The sequence below is a fragment of the Triticum aestivum genome, chromosome 2A (assembly GCF_018294505.1).
Source record: "Triticum aestivum cultivar Chinese Spring chromosome 2A, IWGSC CS RefSeq v2.1, whole genome shotgun sequence".
In the NCBI taxonomy this organism is placed as follows: Eukaryota; Viridiplantae; Streptophyta; class Magnoliopsida; order Poales; family Poaceae; genus Triticum; species Triticum aestivum.
In genome coordinates, this window is record NC_057797.1 from 695,788,703 (window position 1) to 695,815,375 (window position 26,673).

Consider the following 26,673-nt stretch of genomic DNA (forward strand, 5'->3'; position numbering starts at 1 on the left):
GATATTTGCGTCCTTAATATTTGGTCAGATCAGTGGATTCCACCTTCGCATGAAAGGAAATTATGACTCCACCCTGGTCAGCAAAATAGCAAATGGAAGCCGAGCTCCATGGAGGTCAAATTTGAAAATTCCAAACAAACTTTTCAGTTTTGAAATACATTAATGTACATGTGTATAAATTTTCATGTTGAAATACGTTAAAATGAAGGCTACAATTTAAAAAACAAGTATGTGGCTTTTTAGCACATGTATTGTTCATTCTAAAAGTTAATTATTTTGTTTTTGTGTATCTTGCATTCAAGGTATTTCACCATGAAGGTTTACATGCTAAGGCTCATGTATTCACCTGGAGGGCTTTGAATGGCATCATTCCTTGTTATTCTACTCTTGCAGAGCCCACCATATTGACAAACATGCGGTTTGTCCCTTATAATCATAAGTATATATGAGTCAATGGTTTTGTAATACTCCCTTCATTTTTATATACAAGATCACCTCAATTTTTTTTCATCTAACTTTGATCATTAATTTTACCAACAAAATGTGAGTTATATGCACATTTCAAAGAACTTTCCAGTGACATTTTTTTGACATAGTATAACCCACATTTGTTCACCAAAATTATAAGTCAAAATTTGACAAGAAAAATGAAGTGGCCTTGTATTCAACAACTGAGGGGGTACATAAGCTTAGGCTCTATCCACATGACAACACTCAAGCAATAAGACTCAACACAAAAGTATTATGACCTTAACAACTTGCTCATATTCATGCCATCTGTGAGAAAATGATTTAATCCACATAAGAAACAGGTCGCCCTTAGCAGAATTAAGCATTGGACCACTTGTTGTGTTCTTTTACTTTCATTGTTCTTTTAGTACTTGTAACTGTTCAATCCCTCCAAACACACAACCACCACACTTTAATCTTTTGCAATAATTTCTAGTTAACTTCTACGAATCAATTATTTTTACTTCTCATTGGGATCAACGACTCTACTTATAGAAAATATGTACAATTGACCTCCTACTGAGCTACATTAAAATGACTGGGTGGGCCAGCTTGAAGAAAGCCCAACTTTTTTTCCTCCATAGCCCATTTCTGCCTAAAGACCCATTGGTTTGCAGCCAAACTGGGCGGGCCACAACCCTGTTTTGCTTGCACTAAGCTCCGCCAGTGCTCCTACATTTGTGGGTATCAGTGCTAATGCTAAAGTATAGTTCAATATCTTGTCACCTAGAAGCATTATAGTAGTCTTGAAAAACCTGCTAATGTGTACTTATCTAAGTATACACCTATGAAAAAGTTAATGCTATTATCAGGGAATAATTTTTCTCAATAAAAGGATGAGAGCTTTCCATTAGCTCGATGAGTTAATTAGAAAAACTCGACGTGATCTGCAAAAATTTCTGTGTGGTCTATAGGCTACTCATGGCATAAAAAGCGGACCCCTTCTATTACGCCACCGGCCCCCTTATATGGCAATGGTATGGTGATCCCTAGTCGATAAATAAGACATACATGGGGAGTCTACTCCCTCCGTCCTTCAAAAAGTGTACTTCCAACTTTTTTGGAAAATCAAACTTTTTTATGTTTGACTGTATTTATACAATAATACACCAATATTTATGTCGTCAAATTAGTAGCATTCGATTCATGATATAATACTAGTGCATATGCCCGTGCGTTGCAACGGGCTCCTGTTGTAACACCCCCAAAGGGTGTGGCAGCCTCGATGAGCGTGTGACCCCTCCCTCCTACCGCTCTACCCAACAATTCAACCTAGGGGAATGCAACATCCAAACGATGCCACTCAGCAATGAGGAGACCGTGTCTTCCTGTTACAACCTCCATCTATCATAACAACCACCTGATGCCGCGGCATGGCGTCATCTAAATTGTGCCAACCAAAATCGTCTTTTTTGCATAATGGTCAAAAAGGCATGATTTAGGAACATAATCCCGAAACATGAGCTCACAAGTGGACCTAAAGAGAACATATGAACAAACCCGAAGAAACTTCAATGCTAGTCCCTTACAAAGTTGAAAGAACTACTGGATATGTAAAGCTTGAGAAATACAACTAATATATGAGTAACACAAAAAGATGAACATTATTAGAAGTAAGGCAGAATATAGCATTGAAAGGATTAAAGAAATATGATAAAATATACTGTTCCCCAACCTGGATGCAATAACCATCAATTTGACAAATATAGACCCAACCTTGAGCATTGTATCAAAGAAATAATTCATAGTGTTCCAATAAAGGAATTTTTTCCACCGATAATATGCACCTATAAATTGATTGGTGTTCATCATAAAACATGTTCCTATGTTAGCATGTCTGCATGAATCTCTGTTAGCATGCTTGTATGCACCTCTGTTAGCATGCACAAATCACTGAATTAGGTTGTGAACTTTAATTTTTCTAAAGAACCTGACATGACTTCTCAGACATCTTCTTAATTAAGTTACAATCTACCGTGATCAAATTTGGATCTTGATTAATTATTAGACTAAAGCGAGTTATCTGCTTTGTTTCAATGACAAAATATATGACGGTGTTTTCATAAAGGAGTATATGTCAGGCAAGCTATTATCTTAACAAACGAGGGTAAAATTAAAAATCTCCTATAACTCAATTCTAAATTCCATCACATTTTTTAGTTACTTCTCTAAGTACTAACTAATACTACTACTCATATATTAACTTGTTCTCTCCTGAAAAAGGTGGTTGTTGCAAAATCAGAATAAATAACCGCAGATTGTAAATGGCATAACTTTCCCTGCCCTCATATTCTATCTGCAGGCACAAAACACAAAATATCTTGTGAGTTACATGCCACATGTATTGTAAAGAAGCCTAGTTTAAGTTGAATATGTGAGACGCGGCTTCTAAGCCCCCGACAGATCTAAAATGGAGATGCATATACATAGAAATCCTTCACAGATCGGTGTATGGCAGGGCACATGTTACCTTGTTCATACTGTCCATGCTCCAATTATATTCACCAGATCTTGTAGCACATTGGCCAAATAGTGCAATATAACAATTCAATTTGCATGTATACTGAAGCAAAGCATGCACATTGAGTGTTGTACGGAGGAGCAGCGGGAGGCTTTCAGTAAACCAACGGAAGAAATTCTTGATTTTTATACCCTAGTCACAACCTGGGTCTTAACAACACAGAAAAAGCCCAACTTTATCTGCTTTACTGCTATCGAGAAAAGCAAGAACATGAGTTGCGCTTATATCAAACTAAACTGTACCTCTGTTATATGGAGTATTTTAACTACCAAACTGTATTGCTAAGTTTAATTTTGTTCCAACAGTGTGCCAATTCACATGGACCAAGCTTATATGTGATACTTCCAACCCACAAACTAAACTTATTCCTTAGTTCAGATCATACTTTTATGTAGGAAAAAGCTAGCGTTGCTCCTAGGAATCCTAACCGATGTTGCTTTGGTTTTACAATTCCATTGCTTCTAACTTCCAAATCAAACTGTTGTTACAGACATGTTTGCTATGTAGATGTAGCCTAAAAAAACACTATATTTACTTTCTCAAATAGAATTGCATTTCCTAATTGTCAAAATAGGGTTAGCAGCAACTTTCATGCCAACATGATGTCCTCCTGATAGCATCACATATAAAAGAACAGGGCACCAAAGCAGAGTGAGTTTTGTTTGAACTCTTATGTTTGTAAATACACAACACCATGATGGTGTCTCTGTAGGCCTCTCGTTTGCACAAAAAAATTGAGGTCCAGATGTGTCGAGGATATACCCCGCGGTATGACCCGGCCGGGCTTGGCGTTTTCATTGGTAACCCGCCGGAGTGGCGACTCACGAGCCTGGCGACTCACGGATGACCCTAACGGCGGGTCAGATAGAAGACTAGGCCCAAGGCCCAAAAGGCCGACTCATGTTATGGTGGGCCGATTTATGAGGAAAGGCATAAGGAGTTTTTCCTTAAGGGGCAGTCTAGGATTCCACTTGTAATAGACTAGTCCTAATCCTAATATGACTCCACATGTAACGTGCCCCTTCAACTTATATAAGGAGGGGCAGGGCTCCCCAAAGAGGGACAAGCAACAAGAAACAATATCTAGGGCTAGACACAAAGGGGAGCCGACTTATGCGGCGACTCCCTCATGAGCATAATGAGACCTAGCCACAAACAGTATGTAGGGCTATTCCGGATGATGTTTCCCGGGGTCCGAAGCTGTCTAAATCCTCGTCTTGTGTGATGATCCGCCTCATGTCTTTCGTCCCGACCAACCCCTCACGACTAAGTCCTTACACTAGGACATCTGTCGTGACAATTCCACGACAAGATGCTTATTTCACTCCTTTCTTGACCTCAATTAGACTTCTTTTATCCAAAGTTAGGAGCATACATATATGATAGGACCCTGTAGCAATCCGGTGAGAGGTTACCACTTGCTTAGTGGTGCTGTCAAGATGGTGAACGAAGATGTCGCCGGGATGCAGACCTGATAGAATAATCTGTGGCCAAGTCAAGATCACCCCCCCCCAAAAAAAACGACTCTGATAAACAAATGTGAGAGTGCTGCTATATTTTGTACCTGCAAGTAGCTGGTGTGTCTCTGGCGAAAGCATGCAGACAAAGAGTATTAATGTCATAAACATATTTTTGATTGAATGGTACTGTCGTAAACCTATCGAAATTTAAGAAAGACTACCACGATGTGTTAGCTTTACCTGAGAGGACTAACAGAGACCGAGCACATCCTTTGATCTCCCTGCAAAGGACCAACACACGGATATCTTTTTCCCCAATTCCCATGCTCCATCTCCAGCTTGCTCTCTACCAATTAGTGAGGATTGACTTTGCTACTGGAACAGAAATCCCTTCTCTTTCCTGCAGCTATTCCTCTCCTTTTTGCCTATCACATAGCGATAAATCCCTTGATTTCACTCTCTAGCTTTGGGGTTGTAGAGGCATGCGTGGGCGGGGCTTGGTCCTGCTTGGGGAGGGGATTTTGCCGGGGGAGTGAGGGCCAGCAGGAGGGCGAGCTGGTGGCGGAGGTGGCAAGGTGATGCAGCCGGAGGGCGCTCGCTGGCTGGATCCCACGGCCTCGATCCGTTTCTTCGGTTGGGAAGCAACTCGTCATCAGCAGGGCTGGAAAAGGCATGAAAACTTGGTGCGTTCTCGCCATCCACGACGAACGGATCCAGAAGGAGGCCATCGCCAGGTGAAGCACAACGGCTCGGCGTTGCGCGAGATGAGGCGGATCCTGCCGATCTCATCCGGATTTGGCGGACGCGAACCGAGGGCGGGCACCGCGGAGCGGAGGGATGGGTGCGAGGCGGCGGAGGGAAGCGTTCTCGTGCGGGGGGTGGGGCGGGGCAGGGTAGGGCGAGTCACAAAATTTAGTTCATCTCGAATATGTTTTAAATTCAAGCTGAAAGCGTAAATTTACAGGAAGAAAGCGTATTATAATGGTGAACCCAATAAGTCAATCCATGCTTTATTATTAGGGATAGATATTTTCATCATATACCTATTTGGTTTCACAAACATTGATATATTTTTGCATAAACTCGGTCAAACTTTCAAGTAGTTTGACTCTCCAATAAAGTTGAAAGTACACTCTTTTAAGGACGAAGGGAGTAGACCGGTGTTAGATTACAACACATTTACCCTTTTTCTACATGACATATAGGGATTCCTTACATGTCACATCGTAAGCTCTTCTCTAGTCCACATGGGTTCCTTGGCCCGCACCCAAGCCTATAGGGGTCCGACTATATGATATTCACAACGTCGAGCCTTGAGTGACTTGACTTATCATCAAAAGGATGGATTTCATAACTCACGGGAAAATTCAACTATTGCTTCGACTATGCGACCAGCCCGGTGCCTCTAGGTTTTGTCCAGGTGTCAGGATTTCCATGTTCAACCGTGATCAATTTCAGGCCACACGGAGAGGAATAGGGCATCTCCAGCCGCGCCTCCAACAGGCCCTCCCCAGGTGTTTTTGCCGCGCCGGCGCCAAAAAATGGCCTAGTCGCGCCCCCAGAAGCCCGTTTTCCGCCGGCTCGGGCCAAAACTGATGCCTGCGGACCCAGGCCGAACCCGGTGCCCTGGGAGGCGCTTGGGGAGCTGGCATAAGCGAAAAAGGCGCGTGGGTCCGCCCTGGCGGCGTCCCGAGGGCCTTTTCCCGCCGTTTCTTGATGCTTTTCCCTCGCATCCTTCCCGCTCGCCTTCCTCCCGCCATTCCCTCCCTTTCTCCCGCCAAACACCCTCCCGCTCGCCTTCCAGTCGCCGCCATGCCGCCGAAGAAGTACGCCATGCTGCGCGCGGCGGCAACCACGACTGGCACCGTAGCCCAGCCGAAGCAGAGGAAGCCGAGGGGCGCCGCCATTGAAGCCACCGGGCATGTCGAACGCCGAGTGGAGGGTGGAAGTTCAGCGACGCGATGCAGTCACCGCTGACCGGCGGAACAGGGCCATCGCCAAGAAGGCCCGTGACAACGCGGCGCGCGCGGCGGCGTCCTCCTCGTCGGTCGACCACGCGGGGATGATGAATCCACCCATCGTCAGCCACGCCCAGTACGCGCCCTGGGGACAGCAAGGCGTCAGATCTCCATGGGGATCGTCGTCGCCCGGCTACGCCGACGGCGACGCGCACGGTGGGTTCAACCCAAACGTGACCTTCCCCCATGGCCACCCCGCGACGCGCACACCCTCTCCCGCCTTCGTCGGCATGCAGTACCCTCCATACAACTACTCGCCGCCCGCCTACGTGTCCACACCGACGCCCATCTTCGCCGTGGACCGCTGCCCTTCTCGCACCTCGGCGACGCCGACGACACAGGAGCCGACATGGACGACATCATCGCGACAGGATCGACCGTGGCCGCCGCGTCTTCCGGGTTTGCCACCCTGGACGAGGTAGTGGATCTCAGCGGCGACATGGAGGCCGAGCTCGGCTACGTCTACGGCGAGGACGCGCATGAAGCGCAGGAACCCGAGGAGGAGGAGGAGGACGAGGACGAGGAGGAGGAGGAGCCAGTTCCTGATCCGACGAAGGGGCGCCAGAAGAAGAAGCGGGCGGCTAGGACAGGCGAAGCACGCATCAGGTGGACGTCCAAGGAGGAGGAATGCCTCGCCGAAGCATGGAAAGTCATCTGCCTCGACCCGACCACCGGCACGAACCAGAGCTTCGAGACGTACTGGGACCGCATCAAGGCCGAGTTCGACGAGCGGAAGCTCGTCGACCCCTACTTCAAAGGCGTCTACATGCAGCGCGGCTCCAAGGCGATGGTGAACCATTGGGGGCGTATCCAGGGGGCGTGCAACAAATGACATGGAATCATCAAGGAGGTCGCGGCTCGCCCGGAGAGCGGCGCCAGCGTTGAGGATCAGGTACGCACGCCGTTCACCCGCATCTCTTTGTCGTCTACGCCCGCCGCCCGCCAACTGTTTGTTCCTCCGTGCAGTTGCTGCGCATGTTCACCATGTATCGGCGCGACAACCTCGACGCCGACTTCAAGTTCCTCCACATCTACAAGCGCATTGACAAGTGCGAGAAGTGGGCGGAAGTCCGACATACCCTCGACAAGGCCAAGGAGACATACAAGCCGGATGCGACGACTCTGGGCGTGTCAGAGGGGCGGCCAGACGGCCACAAGTTGGCAAAGAAGGCGAAAAACATCGACGCGGCAACCGCGCGAGTGCAGGAGTCCATTGAGCATTGCCTCGCCGACGCCCAGGCCCGGGCCGTCCTACGTGAAGAGAAGACCGAGACGCGGTGGCCGTCGCTGATGACGAACAGCGCCATCAAGCTCGACCTGCTCCGGACCAAGGTCGAACTGCTCCGGACGAACGTCGCCACGAAGAAGAGGAACACCGACATGGCTTTTCTGATGGGTGGGGCGGACATGCTCCAGAGCAACGATGAGCAGCTTAGGGCGTGGTACATGGCGAAGCGCGGCCTCATCCTGAACCAGATGCAGACGGCAACGCCGACGACACCGACGACGCCAGCTCCCGCGCCCACGGCCGCACGGACGCCAAGCCCGAATGACGCCTCTACATCGCCGCCCAGCAGTACCGAAGCCGTGCCGACACAGCCCAGCACCGAAGCAGCTCCGACACCGCCAAGCCCGCGCACGTCGACTCCGCCAACGCCTGGAGCCGACCCCGCCGAGTGATTCGTTGCGCACGCAAACTTGCGGCGTGCGGCGCTTTGTTTTTTGTAACGCTAGACTACGTCCGATCGCCGAATTTGTGGCGTCTTTTGTGAGCGGGAACGACCTAGTTCACATTTCCCGCATCCTGGGGCCGGCGCTTGGGGGCGTGACTGGGAGCTAGGTCACCCCCAGGGGCCGAACTAGCGCCGGCACGCCCCCAGGCCGCTCTATTTAGGCGCCCTGGGGGGCCGAACGGCTGGAGATGCCCTTAGGGTCGAATACTCAGCCTGAACTTCAAGGGCAATCCGGGAGTCAGTTGTCCAGGACTATTTGGGAAGAAATCTGGACCCAACAAAGAGAAATATAGTTCGGAGCTCTTCCTAGAGCCTTAGGGCCAATCCAACCTTGAGAGAGACGGTGATGGCTAGGCTTCAGTGTTATATTTTCTTAGTTGAACCTGTCAAGGTCATATGTGTATCATAGGGTGTATATGTATAAATGATCCCACCTTTCCTCGCCTTCATTTCAACCCTCTTAAATTGCGCCTTTCCTATGACTCATATAAATGAGAAATCAGCGAACCAACATGTGGTTGAGATAGTTAGGTGGACAGTGTTATCCCCAACCCACCAGGGTTCAAACCCTGGTGCTCGCATTATTCCTGGATTTATTTCAGGATTTCCAGCGATGCGCTTTCAGTGGGAGGAGACGTTCCCGTAGATAACGAGACACCAACGGTGACTTCGTAAGTCTCAAGATGATATGCCGGCTCAGTCTCGGGGTGAGTGTATGCGCGTGTATACGAGCGCTTGCGTCTGTACTGATGCTAAAAAAAGAATGAGAAATCACAAAAAATTAAGCGGACACTTCTTTTCTTTTTTACTTGGGGGAGTCTCCAACCCTCTTTCTTTTCAACACCTGAGGACTATTCATACGTTGAACACTAGTTAAACTATTAGTTCCACTAATCACCTATCATTAGTGACATAACACAACTAGGGGCTGTTCCGATGGTGCATCTAGCATCATCGGTGGGCGTGTGGAGGTGTGTCTCCGACGTATCTATCTTTGGTGGATCTGATCGGATTTGATTGTCGTTCGTCTACGTTCATCTGTTTTCAGGTTGGATCCTTCCGATCTACGCTACACTTCATCAGCGGCGGTTGTTGTTCTGGTGCGCTGGTCCTATGAGGCCTTAGCACGACGACTTTTCGACTGTCTACTACAACAAGTTTTGCCCAGCTCCAACGAGGGAGGGGCGATGACGACGGCGCGCCTTCGTCTCGCTTTAGTGCTTGTAATCGTCGCTAGGTGGTCTACGAATCTGGATATAATTTTTATTATTTCTGATATTCATTGTACTGCCATGATTGAAGATGAATAGATCAGAAGTTTTCTCTAAAAAACACAACTAGGGGCTAACATGTCCTGCAACTCCATGCCCCAGCTCACTCCTTAAACCACGTCCATTGGGTTCTGCTCCATTTATATTATCATTATTTATAAAAAAATTAAAACAACTAATTAAGATTAAATATAACACTATGTAAGTGCATCTAGTGCCCCTTAGTGATTTTGGTGTATTGAAGACTTATAGGTTAAGGGACTAATGCGTTTGTGAGTGTACACATGTCTATAAGTCTATGAGGAGTTTGATATTTACAGGAAAAGTCGACCCCTAAAAATGAATATCTTCGACTGAAGATTTTGGTATTTCTGAAGACTTTCATGAAGACTTTGAAAGTGAAGAAAATGGTGTGACCGTGAAGACTTGGTATTCATTCGAGGAATATGAAGCGTGAAGACTTTTGTTTTCATAGTTTCATTTTCTCTTTCTTGAGTCATAGGAAACACCGTACTGTTAAAGGGGGTCGAGGAAATACTAAGGAAAAGTTTCCATGTGATGCTCAACTCAAAATCCTACACCTACCAATACCTTCGAGTGAAGCCATTGGAAATCTCATATAGTTCAGTCAATTTCTTCAGTGACAGAGACGGAGTTCTTATGGTCTCTGAGGAATTTGTCCTGACCGAGGAGTTAGGAATTCGCCAGTGCAGATTGCCTACACAGTGAGGAATATGATAGCCCCGAGGTTTTTGCTACTCAAAATTCCGACCGTTGCTGTGCTATGCGCCAGCTGTCCCAAAATATCTATCAACCTAACGGTCATATCATTGAAGGGCATTTATGTCTTATCATGTCGGGCTGCTCCCTAGGCTATAAATAGCCGCCCCCTACAACCACTAGTTGGTTGGCTACTCTGAGAGAAACTGCCACTTGTCATTCGAGAGCAACCCATCCTTTGAGGACTTTGAGCGAAAATCATCAAGTGAGGAAAAACCAAAAACCCAAAACCCAAACACCTACAACCCCAAGTGATTGAGCATCACTGAAGAGATTGATCCTGAGTGGATCCGACGCTTGTTACCTTTGAAGACCATGCTTCTTCCAGACGGTTAGGCGTCATGGTCTAGAGCATCCAAGAGGAATTGTGGATCGCCGAGTGACCGAGTTTGTGAAGGTTTGGAAGTTGCCTGAAGACTTACCACGAGTGATTGGACGAGGTCTGTGTGACCTTAGTTCAAGGAGAATACGGTGAGGACTGGGTGTCTTGGACTAAGTGTCCTTGACTGGGTGTCCGGGACTGTGTGTCCTCGAGTTTAAGTACTCAGCCGCTCCAACCAGACATACAACTGAGACAGCAGTTGGAACTGGTCTACCAAATCATTGTCTTCACCAAGCTTACTGGTTCTATTCCCTCAACTCTTCCATTTCCTCATAACTGTGTTGTGTGTTTGTTCATATCTATGTTTGAAGACTTTCTCAATTTCCTCAGTTCAATTTCTTCAGTCTGTTTGTCTTCATCCTGTGTTATCCTGTGATTATGCTTCCTGTACTCTGTGCCTGTCTTCATTTCATCATGATGACTATGCTTGTATTTTGTTATGTTTACTTTTGAGTACTTATTCCGCTGCTAGTAGTTCTTTGCTAAGGAATTTCCTCACCAGCAAATTCCTCAGTGAAGAATTTCATAAAAATCGCCTATTCACCCTCCTCTAGTCGATATAAAGCACTTTCAATTGGTATCAGAGCAAGGTACTCCCTTGTTCTGTGTGATTTTGGTTTAACCGCCTGGAGTTTTAGTTATGTCGACCGCAGGTATGATCAAGGTTTCTGCTGGGTGTCCTACCTTCGATGGGACGGACTACCCCTAATGGAAGAATAAGATGTGAATGCATCTTGAAGCAATTGATAACGATCTCTGGTATGTTGTGGAAAATGGTGTTCCCTCAGTCACACCTTCCCTGAATGCTGCTGATGTGAAGAGATTCAAGCAACTCGACTCTCAAGCGAAGAATATCATATGTGGCCATCTGAGCAAAGGACAGTATGGCAGAGTGAGCGCTTTGGAGATAGCTAAGCTTATCTGGGACAGGTTGTCCAAAGTAAATGAAGGAGTCTCAACTCAGCGTGACTCTCGAGTTGATGTTTTTCGCAATCTCTTCAACCGCTTCAAAAGACTCGACAATGAAAATGTTCAACAAACCTTCGATCGCCTCACTGACATCTCAAATGAGCTTCAAGCACTTGGTGCTACTGACATCACCGACCATGAGGTGGTGAAGAAATTGCTGAGATCGCTTGATTCCTCATTTGACACTCTGGCATTGATGATACAAGAACGTGCTGATTACAAGTCACTTGATCCCGCTGATATTCTCGAGAGGCTAAATACTCATGAGTTCCAACTTGCTGAAAAGAGAGATCTCTATGGTTCAAGCTATGGCAGAACACGTGCACTTAAGGCCAAGGCAGTATCTGAGTCCGAAGATGAAGACTCTGGTAGCAGCCTTGGTGATCCTGAAGAACCGAGCCATGATCTGGCTCTACTCGTGAAGAAGTTTCAAAAGTTCTCAAGACGTGGTCGCCTTGGAAGATCCTCAAGGAGCAATGATTCCTCACCCAGTGACTACAAGAAGAGGCTCTGCCACAAGTGCAAGAAACCTGGACATTTCATTCAAGATTGTCCTCAGTGGGAAAAGGAATCAAAGAAGAAGAAATACAAGAATTACAGTTCTGATGATGCGAAGAGAAAGAAGAAATCCACAAAATCTTCATCATCAAAATCCTCAAAGTCTTCACATCACAAGAAGAGTAGCTCCAATAAGGCTAGGGCATTCATTGGCAAGGAAATGGACTCTGAGGCTGAATCTGAAGAAAATGAGGAAGAGGAGACATCTGAGGAGTCCGAATCCGGAGTGGCGAGCCTAGCTCTCGCTACTGCATTCATCAGCAAGTCTATCTTCAACACTGAAGAAAATGACCTCACCAACAAGGCTGATGAAGGCGATGATGACTACGCTCCCACCTATTGCTTCATGGCAAAGGGTGCCAAGGTACTCAAATATACCTCCTCTGGATCAAGTGAGAATGAATCTGATGAAAACCTTAAGCCCAGCTATTCTAAACTTGCTAAGATTGCTATAAAACAACAAAGGGCTTTAGAAAAGGTTCAAAACATGCTAAATAAAAGTGATGATATGTTGGGTGAAGAAATGGATCGCACTGAAACTTTGACTGAAAATCTTCAGACTTCAGTCCAAGCTTGACAAACTTCAAAGTCATCATAACACTCTCTTATCCAATCATGAGAAGCTTTCTTATGAATTTCTTCAAAGAAAGCAAGATCTTGAAAAGCTAAGAGTGAGTTATGAAGATCTTCACAAGGAGCGCGATTCATTACTTGCTCAACAAATCAGCGCTTCTCAGGAAGAATTTGTTCCTCCATGCTTGAAGTGCATTGAACGTGAATCTGCTAATTCTTCACCTAAATGTTCAAATGCTGCTAATGTTTCAAATTCTTCACATGCCTCTGCTATCACTAATTCCTCATCTGAGGACATTGCTAGTATCACTGACGATGCAGGGCTGAAGGAATTGTACACGACAAGCATGTACAAAAGCCTCAAAGGGCATCAGGCTCTTTGTGATGTGCTTAAGAAGTAGATCCTCAACAGGAACCCTAGGAAAGAGGGTATCACATTTGAGAGGAAACTCAATGCTAATGGTACATATTGGAAGCCTGAGCAGTACCCCAAAACTACATGCGTTGCTGCAAAGGGAACTCCAGTTGATCCATCTAACTTATCTGGATTTGCATGTGAATCTCCTCATTCTGATGATGAGTCAATTGACTCCAACTATAAACTGTTCAAAAATTAGAATGGTGAAGTATTTGCTAGATATGTTGGCACTAACTGCAGGAACAGCTCCCCTATGAAGAAAATCTGGGTTCCCAAAAGATGCCTTGAAAATCTTCAGGTGAATGTCATCATGACGCCACCTGTGAAGAATAGGAACCTCAGATCAAATTCCTCATATGGATCAAAGTCCTCATATGAACATCATCATGCTAACCCGTCTGTTTCGCAAGGAAGATCTAAGGATTATGGATATATGCATTATTCTTCAAATCATTATGTCCATAGGTCCTCGAAGAATTTCTCTGCTTACTCTTATGCTTACTCTAACCCATCTTATGTGAAACGAAATGGATTGGCTTCTATGCCATCCTTCTCGTATGGAGCTCGCAGAATGATGAACTCTTTGCCACCCCTTTAGATGTGGGTGGTGAAGAAAAAGAACTAATCTCTTCTGCAGGGTCATGTCTCCAGACGCACGTAATCGTCTGAAGAATTTGCTAGAGACCTGAGCAATGCCTGATAGGACGCAGGCTAATCTTGAAGAAATGAACTTTCATTTCCCACGCCCTCATATTGCTCTATCAGTTCTTTTACTTGATGAAATTGATCTGATGAATTGATGTCATATTCTTCACTGATGAGGTATATGAGTTTGTAAGCTGCACTAATTCATCTGCAGGATGATCAACCCAAAGCCACTGAGTGGGTCCTCGATAGTGGATGTACAAACCACATGACTGGTGACAAGAATCTATTGATGGATGCTCCATTATCTCCGTCGCATCTGAAGCATATCATCTTTGCTGAGAAAGGCAAAAGTCAGGTATTGGGTCTAGGTAAGGTTGCGATTACAAAGGATCGACACATGGACAAAGTCATGCTTGTTGAGTCCTTAGGATACAACGTTATGTCTGTCTCAATGCTTTGTGATCTTGATATGGTTGTTGTCTTTGGCAAGTACCGTTGTGTTGTGGTTATGGAAGCTGACAATTCCAAAGTCTTTGAAGGCTTTAGGAGAGGAGACCTGTATATTGTTGATTTCTCTACAGGACCACAACCAGCCATGTGCTTGCTTGCAAAATCTTCAGAAGGCTGGCTCTGGCATCGACGACTTGGTCATGCAGGCATGAGGAATTTGCACACGCTTGCAAAGAAGAAACATGTCTTTGGCATCGAGAATCTCAAATTCCTCAAGGATCACCTATGCGGAGCCTGTGAAGCTGGGAAGATGACCAAGGCCAAGCATCCAGCGAAGACTATCATGACCACCACTCGCCCATTTGAATTGTTTCACATGGATCTCTTTGGTCCTAATCATTATTCTGCTATTTCAAATTAAGCATCTCAATATGGCTTTGCTATTGTTGATGATTATTCTCGCTACACATGGGTACACCTTGTTACTTACAAACATGAAATGCAGGAAGTCTTCAAATGATCTTCCTCGAGGGCTTCAACCAACTTTGATGTGAAGATCAAGCACATCAGAAGTGACAATGGCACTGAGTTCAAGAATTTTGGTCTCGATGACTATCTTGATGAACTTGGTATTACTCATGAGTTATCTGCTCCTTACACTCCTCAGCAGAATGGCATCGTGGAGCGCAAGAACAGGACTCTTGCTGAGATGGCTCGCACTATGCTTGATGAATACAAAACGCCTCGTCGTTTCTAGACTGAGGCAATTGATACTGCGTGCCACATCATCAATAGAGTATATCTTCACAAATTCTTCAAAAAGACTGCCTATGAACTCCTCACTGATAAGAAACCCAATGTAAGTTATTTCAAAGTCTTCGGTGCTAAATGTTGGATTAGAGATCCTCATCACAACTCAAAATTTGCACCGAAAGCACATGAAGGTTTTATGCTTGGTTACGGAAAGGACTCGCACACCTACAGAGTCTTCAACAACGTTCTTCACAAAGTTTTTGAAACTGTAGATGTGTGGTTCGATGAAACTAATGGCTCGCAAAGAGAGCACCTACCTACTGTGATAGATGAACCAGCACCTAAGGAAACTATCAAGTTCAAGGCTACTGAGGATGTCATTCCTACTGAAGAATATCCTGAAGAATTCATTCCAGAACATGAAGAGCGTCGAGCTAATGCACCTGAAGAAAATGGTGCTAAAGAAAACGCTGATCAAATTCTTCAACGACAACCAGCTCATCCTCACATTGCAAAAGAAGTGCAAGTTGAAAAGATCATCAATGACATCAAAGCGCCAGGTCCTCTCACACGCTCAAAAGCTTCACATTTGTCTAACTTTGTGGGAAGTATGCTTTTGTCTCTATTACAGAGCCCACTAAGGTATATGAAGCATTTCTGGAGCCTGAGTGGATTCAGGCCATGCAAGAGGAATTACATCAGTTCGAGCTCAAGAATGTCTGGGAACTGGTCAAACGTCCAGATCCTCGCAAGCACAATATCATCGGCACAAAGTGGATCTACCGCAACAAGCAAGATGAAAATGGCCTTGTGGTGAGGAATAAGGCACGGCTTGTAGGTCAAGGCTCCACACAGGTTGAAGGAATTGATTTCGATGAAACTTTTGCACCTGTTGCTAGACTTGAGGCTATTCACATATTACTTGCTTATGCTAACCATCATGATATCACTTTATATCAAATGGATGTGAAAAGTGCATTCCTCAATGGTAAGCTTGAGGAAGAAGTATATGTTGCTCAACCCCCACGTTTGGAAGATCCAAAGAATCCTGACAAAGTCTTCAGACTCAACAAGGCCCTCTATGGCCTCAAGCAGGCCCCACGGGCTTGGTATGATACCTTGAAGGAACTCTTCATGAAGAAAGGCTTCAAACCCGGTTCACTTGACCCTACTCTTTTCACTAAATCTTATGATGGTGAATTGTTTGTGTGCCAAATATATGTTGATGATATTATATTTGGCTGTACTGACCAACATTATAGTGATGAATTTGCCTATATGATGAGTGAAGAATATCAAATGTCTAGGATGTGAGAGTTGAAATTCTTCTTAGGTCTTCAAATTCGTGAACAACACAATGGCATATTCATCTGTCAGGAGAAATACCTCAAGGATGTACTGAGGAAATTCGGCATGCAAGATTGTAAAGGCGTCAAAATTCCTATGCCCACAAATGGCCATCTGTGCACTGATGAAAATGGTATTGACTTCGATCATAAGGTATACCGCTCCATGATAGGTTCCTTATTGTACTTATGTGCATCTAGGCCAGATATAATGCTTAGTGTTTGCATGTGTGCCCGATTTCAAGCTACACCGAAGGAATCACACCATAAGGCTGTGAAGCATATTCTTCGATATCTAGATCACACACCAACACTTGGATTATGGTACCCCAAGGGCTCGGCTTTTGATCTCATTGGATATTCTGACTCTGACTATGCTGGTGATCGTGTGGACCACAAGTCAACATCTGGTACTTGTCATTTCCTCAGACGATCTTTGGTTTGTTGGTCCTCGAAGAAACAGAACTGCGTATCACTATCTACTGCTGAAGCTGAGTACATTGCCGCTGGTTCTTGCTGTGCCCAATTGCTATGGACGAAGCAAACTCTCAAGGACTACGGCGTCAACATAAAGAATGTGCCTCTCTTCTGTGACAATGAGAGTGCCATCAAGATTGCTCACAACCTAGTTCGGCACTCGAAGACAAAGCACATTCAGATTCGTCATCATTTTCTTCGTGATCATGTGTTGAAGGGCGACATTTCTATTGAGCATGTGAAGACTGAAGAACAGCTAGCCGATATCTTCACAAAGACCTTGGATGAGAAGAGATTTAGCAAGTTGCAGTGTGAGCTTAGAATCTTTGAATGTTCTTTGAAAAGGACACTCATCCTAACACTTATGCAAAATTGATGACTTAGACGTGCAACACATGAAGAAACGTTTTTCTTCAATCAATGAAGAATAACACTCTTAGTGTGAAGAAATTAATGAGGAATTTGATTCTCAGAACCCTACGATAATTATACGTGGTGTCTAAAATCATTATTCTTATATGGTGGGTCACGCCACCACCAAAAGTTGAAATTCCTCAATTATTCATATTCTTCAACTTTGCATTGTCTTCACTGGTTCCGTCGTTTTTCTTAATTGACTATATATATATATATATATATATATATATATATATATGAGTTTATGTCCTCTACAACATTCACTTATTGCTATTTCTTCAAGTTGGTTTTCTGCTAAGTGAATGTGATCGGACCCTTCCCCTCTATGCTATACTCAACCCAATCTGTTCACAAATTCTTCATGTGCGTTCTATTTGAAACTCGTCCAAAATCTTCACTGTGCCCTTGTCAGCTGAAGAAATTGTGAACGGAACTTTAAAACCTATGTTATCGAAATTTTCGGTTTTCCCGCTCAAACCGTTCCACATCCCACCATATACTTATCCACTCACCCACGATCTAACACGATCTCCACCTCTCACTACATGGGTGACACATGTCATGCGAATGAGAAGGGTTAGGGGCACGTTCGTCCAATTTCTTCGGGCGAGCAGTTTTTCACCATGGCTATAAATACCCCTCCTTCCCTTCCTCACTTCTTTTACTCCGCTCGACTTCTCTCCAGCTCGAGATTCTCAAACCCTAGCTCCGCCGCTACTTCATCGCCGCCGGTGAGGAAGAGCTTCATTGCCTCGACCTCGTCGCTGACGTACTCGCGCCGACCGCAGAAATCTTCACTCCGCCGCCGCCGTAGCCTTCTTCCTCCTCCAAGTTAGGGCGTGGAAGATCTGCACAGACAAACTTCACATCTCCTCACTCCAGTTCGTCGTGTTCTTCATCCAGGGTAATTAAAAGTTACTTTTACTACCCGCGTTGATTCGAATGATTATCTACAAAATCTTCAAAGGTGTTTTTCTTCATATCTTCACACACTAAAACACCTCACATATTATCTGTTCTTGATTCGTTTCTCTAAGCCATGTTTTTCTTCAAGATTCCTCAAATGTGTGGATTTTTACTCTACACATCTCTGGAACCTAAGAGAAAGAACGCTTAGTGAAATTCCTCAAGACTCATCTGGTCAAATTCCTCAAACTTGTTCTTTTTGAAAAACCTTCTGAGAACGCATATGACCTCTCCAAATTCCTCGCAACTATACTCTGTTCACATGTACACATGTCAGCTGCTGAATCACTAGGTTCTCATCAACTTAACTCATTTGCACGTTCCTCGAAGAAAAGTTGCATACTTCTTCAGAGAATTCAATTGTTCAAATTCCTCAATTGAAGAAAATGGCTGATGGTAAGAAGCCACAGAAGGGAGGAAAGAGGCCTGAGGTAAATACAGCATTTGAGATCCCTGATGACATATATGCTGGGTACAGCACACCTACTGAGGGAACCAAGAATGAGCGCAAAGTGCGCAAACAGAGGATAGAGAGGAGATGGGTGAGGGAGTCCTAGATTAGGGGGTGATCGGATAGCCGGACTATACCTTCAGCCGGATTCCTGGACTATGAAGATACAAGATTGAAGACTTCGTCCCCTGTCCGGAAGGGACTTTCCTTGGCGTAGAAGGCAAGCTTGGCGATACGGATATGCAGATCTCCTACCATTGTAACCGACTTTGTGTAACCCTAACCCTCTCCGGTGTCTATATAAACCGGAGGGTTTTAGTCTGTAGGAGAACATACACAACAACAATCATACCATAGGCTAGCTCCCAGGGTTTAGCCTCTTCGATCTCGTGGTAGATCTACTCTTGTACTACGAATATCATCAATATTAATCAAGGAGGATGTACGGTTTTACCTCCATCGAGAGGGCCCGAACCTGGGTAAAACTTCGTGTCCCTTGCCTCCTATTACCATCCGGCCTAGACGCACAGTTCGGGACCCCCTACCCGATATCCGCCGGTTTTGACACCGACATTGGTGCTTTCATTGAGAGTTCCCCTGTGTCGTCACCGTCAGGCTCGATGGTTCCTACGATCATCAATAGCGATGCAGTCCAGGGTGAGACCTTCCTCCCCGGACAGATCTTCGTCTTCGGCGGCTTCACACTGCGGGCCAATTCACTTGGCCGTCTGGAGCAGATCGAATGCTACGCCCCTGGCCGTCAGGTCAGATTTGGAAGTTTAAACTACACGGCTGACATCCGCGGGGACTTGATCTTCGACAGATTCGAGCCACTGCCGAGCGCGCCGCACTGTCACGACGAGCATGATTTAGCTCTGCCGCTAAACAGTGCCTTGGAGGCCGCACCCGCATCGGCTTCGACCCTTAATTCAGAGCTGACTGCGCCGATCGAGGACGGGTGGTTGGACGCCGCCTCGGGGGCTGCGATCCCAAACGCCACCCTCGCACTCTGCGAGACTCGTGACTCCAAGGAGCCGGACTTCTCTCCGGACTCCGAACCCTCCGTGCCCCTACCGATCGAATCCGATTGGGCGCCGATCATGGAGTTTACTGCCGCGGACATCTTTCAGCACTCGCCTTTCGGCGATATTCTGAAGACACTAAAGTCTCTCTCTTTATCAGGAGAGCCCTGGTCATACTACGGTCAACAAGGTTGGGATACGGATGATAAAGAAATTCAAAGCCCACCCACCACCCACTTTGTAGCCACTATCGACGATTTAACCGACATGCTCGACTTCGACTCAGAAGACATCGACGGTATGGACGCCGATGAAGGAGACGATGAAGAACCAGCGCCTATTGGGCCCTGGAACGCCACCTCGTCATATGATGTATACATGGTGGACGCACCAAAAGATGACGACGAGGAGCGGAAGGACGCACCGAAATCTTGTTCCCTCGAAAAGCAGTCAAAGCTTGTTCCATCGCAATTACTCAGCAAGTATCCGACACGCAGGATGGGCTGCCCTGGTATTAGACCCAGTAATTGGCGGATATCACTTCACAAGAGTCTTGATGGACGGCGGCAGTAGCCTAAACCTAATATATCAGGATACAGTCCGCGGGATGGGGTTAGACCCAACACAAATTCGCCATAGCAATACTACCTTTAAAGGAGTAACGCCAGGCCCAGGGGCTCGTTGTACGGGCTCCCTCCTACTACAAGTTATATTTGGCTCCCCCGATAACTTCTGTCACGAGCATTTAACTTTCCACATCGCTCCGTTTCAAAGTGGCTATCAAGCACTGCTCGGGCGCGAAGCTTTCGCTCGCTTTAATGCAATACCACACTACGCCTCCCTCACACTCAAGATGCCCGGTCCACGTGGCATCATCACAGTGCACGGAAATATCAAGCGATCTCTGCGCGCCAAAGAGAGTGAGGCTGCCTTGGCAGCCGCACACTAAAGGCGCCCGGACAAGCGAAAGCATCCAATAGGTCGTCAAGACCTCAGATACAACTAATCGAGTCCGGTGCCGCTACTTATACTGAATAAATGGTCACACCCCTATTTGTCAATACAAGGGGCTCAACACGCGCAGACAAGTGGCAATTTGTTATCATCTTGAATTATACATGGTTTCTTTAAAAACTATCTTTTTGCACGACAACTTTTTCACTTAACTTCCTCTCTTTTACAGACGATCATCGTGCTACACCCGTCCAGGATACGGAACAACGGAGACACAGGCGCAGACGTGCAGCAGGGACCCGCTCCAAGGATTCTTTTTAGATTAAGACCCTGCGTAAAACTTTTTTACTGTCTCTTGTTGATACATATCCACCGTTGAGAAGGATGCTGACGTCTTGGCATGTGGCCACGCCAGAACAATGCACGTACCTGGACACAAGGGGCTTCTTAAAAAGGCCATTATTTAGGCCCAGTTTATACCACAAAGACCGAATACCTTAGGGAGTGTTCGGCGTCGCGAGTTTGGCCCTATATGTATTAGCTCCAAATCATTGCCTTTGGTCAAATGTTGGGTTTGCCCGGCTCCTGTGTTTTGGTGCCTTACGTTCCGCTTTACCGGCTAAGGTAGCACCAGGAGAACTACTGCGATTGTGCCCTGGTTCATCCGGATGAGCACCTCAGTAGAGAAAGCCGAAAACTGACTGTCATGATATAGCGTGAGACTGGTCAACCACTCGATGACCTGTGGGAATGTTAGAATTCCTCCGCCTTAACGAAGGGCCATTTTCTGGCCAGGCATGTATGCACCCCGGAATCGGGAGAGTGCGGAGCCACCAGGGGCTATCTAGTAGCCCCACTGTCAAACTCCTATGGCTAAGTGAAAGTGCTAAAGCATTATAGTCCTGTTGCCTCGCTCGCTCCGCTATCACCTCCTTAATAGGACCAAGACGTTGGGTTAAGTATGAACGCGTGTTTTTGCGAGCACCTCTGCATTATATGCGTGGGGGTTGAAGCCGACAACTGCAATCTTTCAGGTTATACACATGTATACATAAACGGCCACCCAGGAGGCATCATATTACTTTCAGGCAAAAGTATAAAAATAGCCTTATAAAAATTTATAAAAGCATTTCGCTTACAATGAGATTACATATCACTCAAACATAATATTTTTTGAGCACTGGGTCTCTATCAAATGGGCACCCTCAAGAACTTCTTCAAAGTAGTGCTCAGCAGCCTTTCGACCTATAGCCGAATCCCGCTCTGCAACATTGGTAGCATCCATCTCCGCCCAGTATGCCTTAACACGGGCAAAGGCCATCCGTGCGCCCTCTATGCACGCTGACCTCTTCATCGCATTAATGTGCGGCACCACGTCAAGGAACTGCTGCACCAAGCTGAAATAGCTGTTCAGTTTTGACCTTTCCGGCCATAGTTGATCCACAACAAACCTCATGGAGAGTCCAGACAACCTATTTAGTTCGGCCCATTCGGTTAATTGGTTAGTCAATGAAAGTGGACGCTCAGGAGAATGGAATTGTCTCCAAAACAGCTGGTCTACTTCACGGTCCGTCTGACCCTGGAAGTACTTGGCCGCATCGGCAGCGCTCGCCGCCAAATCCATATACACATCCTCCGAACTCCACAGCCGATCCAGAGGGACATACCATGGATCTCCGAACTTCCTCCGCAACATAAAGGATTTCCCAGCTACAATATCCCCGACTTCCCGTAGCTCCTCCTTCTTTGCCCTCATAGCAGAGCGGAGGTCTTTTCTCGTCGGAGCAGCCTTCTCAAGGTCCGATGCCTTCGCTTGGTTTTCCTTTTCAAGAACCCGGCAACGGTCGGCGGCGGCTTTTAATTCTATGGCCATCTTGTCTCGGCTCTCGCCATGCGCGGCCTTCTCGGCTTGCAACTCTTTGGCCGCCTTCAAAGCAGCCGCATTACCCAACCTCGCTTGTTCCTTGGCTCGGGCAAGTTCTGCCCGCAAGGCCTCAACAGTGGCAGCTCCATCTGTAGTCACAACATATTAAAGATACTGGCATCATGCTGCTCTTCCTATGTGGCGTTTACTAGATAATGACACTTACCCTGTGCCTTATCAAGCCTTTTGTTAACAAGCTTGATGTCGGCGTCTGCCGCATCCAACTGCCATTCTAAATAGGCAAACTCGCTAGTCCGGCTAGCCACTGGAGCTTCCATCACCTGCACATAGAGGCAGTATGGTTATTACCTGGGAATATGATCCTTTGTTCATCGTCGTTTCCGATGACAACCAGAGTCTCAGGGGCTACTATCTACACAGGGCACACCTAGCATGTGCAGGACTATCATACATTCTTTTACGTCCCTCAAAGCCTGTCAGTAGACTCATAAAAGATTCATGCAATCCGCTTTCGGCGGACGAGATTCTCTCCACCACCGTATTCATCAGCACACGGTGTTCATCTGAGATGGCCGCTCGCCCCACCAACTCCCTCAGAACATCCGATCGCACACTAGACGGTGCTGGAATCTTTTGTCTGCTCTCTTCGGGAGCCGGACACTGGGAGCTTCGGGGGTCAATGGGATTATCTTCTGGCCTCACCGGACTCGGAGAGGCCCTCCGTGACGACACCTCAGGGTCGCCCGCTTCCGGGGCGGAGGAGTCTGGAGGAGGCATTTCGCTCTCCATCATCTCTGGAAGAAGATCCCCCGAAGACGAGCTCATTTGAGAGGGGCTAAGGCCCGAACTGCAAAAATATATGCGGTGGTTATTTTCTCAGAAGAGAAAGATGGCATATCTGTACTATTAAAGTATTTCGGGTCACTTACGACTCGCGGGAGAATTGATCCCCCCGCGGACTTTGTGCGGCAACAGCACCCCCCAATGTAGGACCCTCTGTGGGAGACTTCTTCTCCCATTTGGAAGCTTCGGCTTCCGAATCCCCGGGCGCAATCCTTTTCCTCTTCTGGTCGTCTTCCTTCATGGAGACGTTCGCTCCCTCGGTTGGAATGGGCAGCGTTGGGGGCCCGCATCCGCCCGTATTATCCCCTACAGTATCTTCTTTCAAGGGATCCGGGCAAGGTGCGGTCTGGAGCATCTTTTCCAATACCGGATTTTCCAAACCCTCAGGGAGGGGGGCCGAACACTGAATCAACTTCGCCTTTGTTAACTAGTCCTGGTCAAAAAGCAAACTCTCAGAAATAACTTTGTGACAAAGTAGAGATAGTATGTTCGGCTGGAAGATGCCTTACCTGTTCGGCGGCACAGTTACTACTCAGGCCCACGTCCTCGGTGATTTCCGGACACTCCACCTGAGGTCCGAAGAATGACTTGTACATCTCCTCGTGCGTCAGGCCGAGGAAATTTTGAATGACACGCGGTCCCTCGGGATTGAACTCCCACAAGCGAAGGGGCCGACGTTTGCAAGGCTGGACTTGACGGACCAGCATAACTTGTATTACCCCAACCAAACTGAAATCTCCATTAAAGAGATCTCAAATGCGGCTTTGCAGTATATGCACGTCCTTGGCTGGACCCCAGCTCAGTCCTATACTAATCCATGACATCAGTTGTGGTGGAGGGCCTGAGCGGAAAACGGGGGCGGCCGCCCACTTAGCACTTCTAGGAACCGTGATGTAGAACCACTCTTGTTGCCACAATTCAGACACCTCTGGAATGGAACCTTTGGGCCATGAAGCTCCCGTCATCTTGCGTATTGAGGCACCTCCACACGCCGCATGTCGCCCCTCGATCATCTTCGGCTTTACTTCAAAGGTCTTGAGCCATAGGCCAAAGTGAGGGGTAACCCGGAGGAAGGCCTCGCACACGACAATAAATGTCGTGATATGAAGAAAGGAGTCCGGAGCTAGATCATGGAAATCTAGCCCGTAATAAAACATCAAGCCCCTGACGAAAGGATCCAGAGCAATTCCTAGACCTCGGAGGAAGTGGGAGACGATCACGATGCTCTCGTTAGGTTCGGGGGAGGGGACGGCCTGCCCCCGGGGAGGCAGCCGATGCAAAATCTCGGCGGTCAGATATCTGGCCTCCCTCAACTTTTTGATGTCTTCTTCCGTGACGGAGGAAGGCACCCATCGGCCTTGAAGGCTAGATCCGGACATGACTGAAGGTTCGGAGCACCTGACCTGAACTTTGGGCATTTGAGCTTGGGGTGGGGGAAGGATTCGATTGAACATGGGAGGGAAAAATAAAAGCCTTGTCCCTTTATAAAGAGGGTGAATATCAAGCGTCCTCCCCGTGTCCGTTTGGACTTGCCTATAATCTAGGAGTCCTAGAAGCGGTTGGGTTACCCACGCCCGTATTGATGAGAATCCCGGAATAAGGGGACACGATCTCTGCTTTAACAAGATGTGCCAAGGAAACCGCCTCGCATGACGCGCTGAGGTGGGATAATAAAATGACTCGGATAAAGGCTTGGCTGTGGTGTGTCACACTACGGAATACGTCAGCAGATTAGATTTGTGTAAATGTTATTCTCTCTATGGAAATATGTGGAAACTTATTTTGCAGAGCCGGACACTATCTTTGTGTTCAAAATCTTCTATGAAGTACTTGGAGGAGGAACCTGCCTTCCAATGCCGAAGACAATCTGCGTGCCGGACTCGTCGTCATTGAAGCCTGGTTCAGGGGCTACTGAGGGAGTCCTGGATTAGGGGGTGTTCGGATAGCCGGACTATACCTTCAGCCGGACTCCTGGACTATGAAGATACAAGATTGAAGACTTCGTCCCATGTCCGGAAGGGACTTTCCTTGGCGTGGAAGGCAAGCTTGGCGATACGGATATGCAGATCTCCTACCATTGTAACCGACTCTGTGTAACCCTAACCCTCTCCGGTGTCTATATAAACCGGAGGGTTTTAGTCCGTAGGACGACATACACAACAACAATCATACCATAGGCTAGCTTCTAGGGTTTAGCCTCTCCGATCTCGTGGTAGATCTACTCTTGTACTACCCATATCATCAATATTAATCAAGCAGGACGTAGGGTTTTACCTCCATCGAGAGGGCCCGAACCTGGGTAAAACTTCGTGTCCCTTGCCTCCTGTTATCATCCGGCCTAGACGCATAGTTCGGGACCCCCTACCCGAGATCCGCCGGTTTTGACACCGACAATGGGCAAGAGAATGAGGGAGTACAGATATGTCACTCCTAAGTACACGAAGAAATTCACACTCAATCCTCCATGCCCAAGAGATCCATTGGCACCTGGCCAAATAGCAGATCCCACTAGCCTCAAGCGCGGTGAGGACTATCCTGATGAATGGGCCAAGCGCCACGCCAAGCTGGCTAAGCAAGCTAGGGAAGCAGTGAGGAAATTCAATGAAGAATCTGCTGCTGCCTCTGCTGAGGCCTCTGCTGTCAAGCCAAAGAAGGCTATGTCTAAGAAGCCTGCGCGCAGGCCAAGTTCCTCAGCAATGCCCTCATGGACAGAATCATCAAAGCCCTCACGGAAAATTCCTCATGCTGCTCCTGTTCCTCCAAAGTCCTCAGCTCCTCCGCCAAAGCCTTCAGCTGTTCCGACTAAATCCTCAGCACCTGTGCATCTTGCCTCGTGCCAAAGGACTGCCGGCATCTCCATTGCCTCAGGTGTCTTAGCTAGTTCCTCAGCTGCACCAAGTTCCTCAGCTGGCCCCTCACTGCTGAAGACAAAGGCCACTACTGGACGAGGTCCTCGCCCAAGTCCTCAAAAGAAGCAAGTCGCTTTCCAAGTGCCGTCTGATGAAGACGAAGCTGATGATGATGAACTTGCAGAAATCATCAAAGACAGGCAAGTCAGGGCCGCTAGAGCCGAAGGATCAGAGGTGCCACTGCTTTTGGATCCCAAGCTAATCCTCGACTACATTGATGATTGGCACAAGGACCCCAACACTCCCTTGCCTGACTTCAAGCTGACTCCTGGCCAGAGTCACATGCTGACCCACTTCATTCAAGAAGAAAAGTGGAAATTTGAGAAGGCCAGGCAGATCAAGAAAGCGTAGTACAAGAA

General features: G+C 46.9%; 1 pseudogene; it reads right to left on the reverse strand.

The window, feature by feature from the left end:
• Positions 1-7,397: 7,397 nt before the first annotated feature.
• Positions 7,398-26,673, reverse strand: part of LOC123191866 (uncharacterized) — a 32,316-nt pseudogene continuing 13,040 nt past the window's right edge.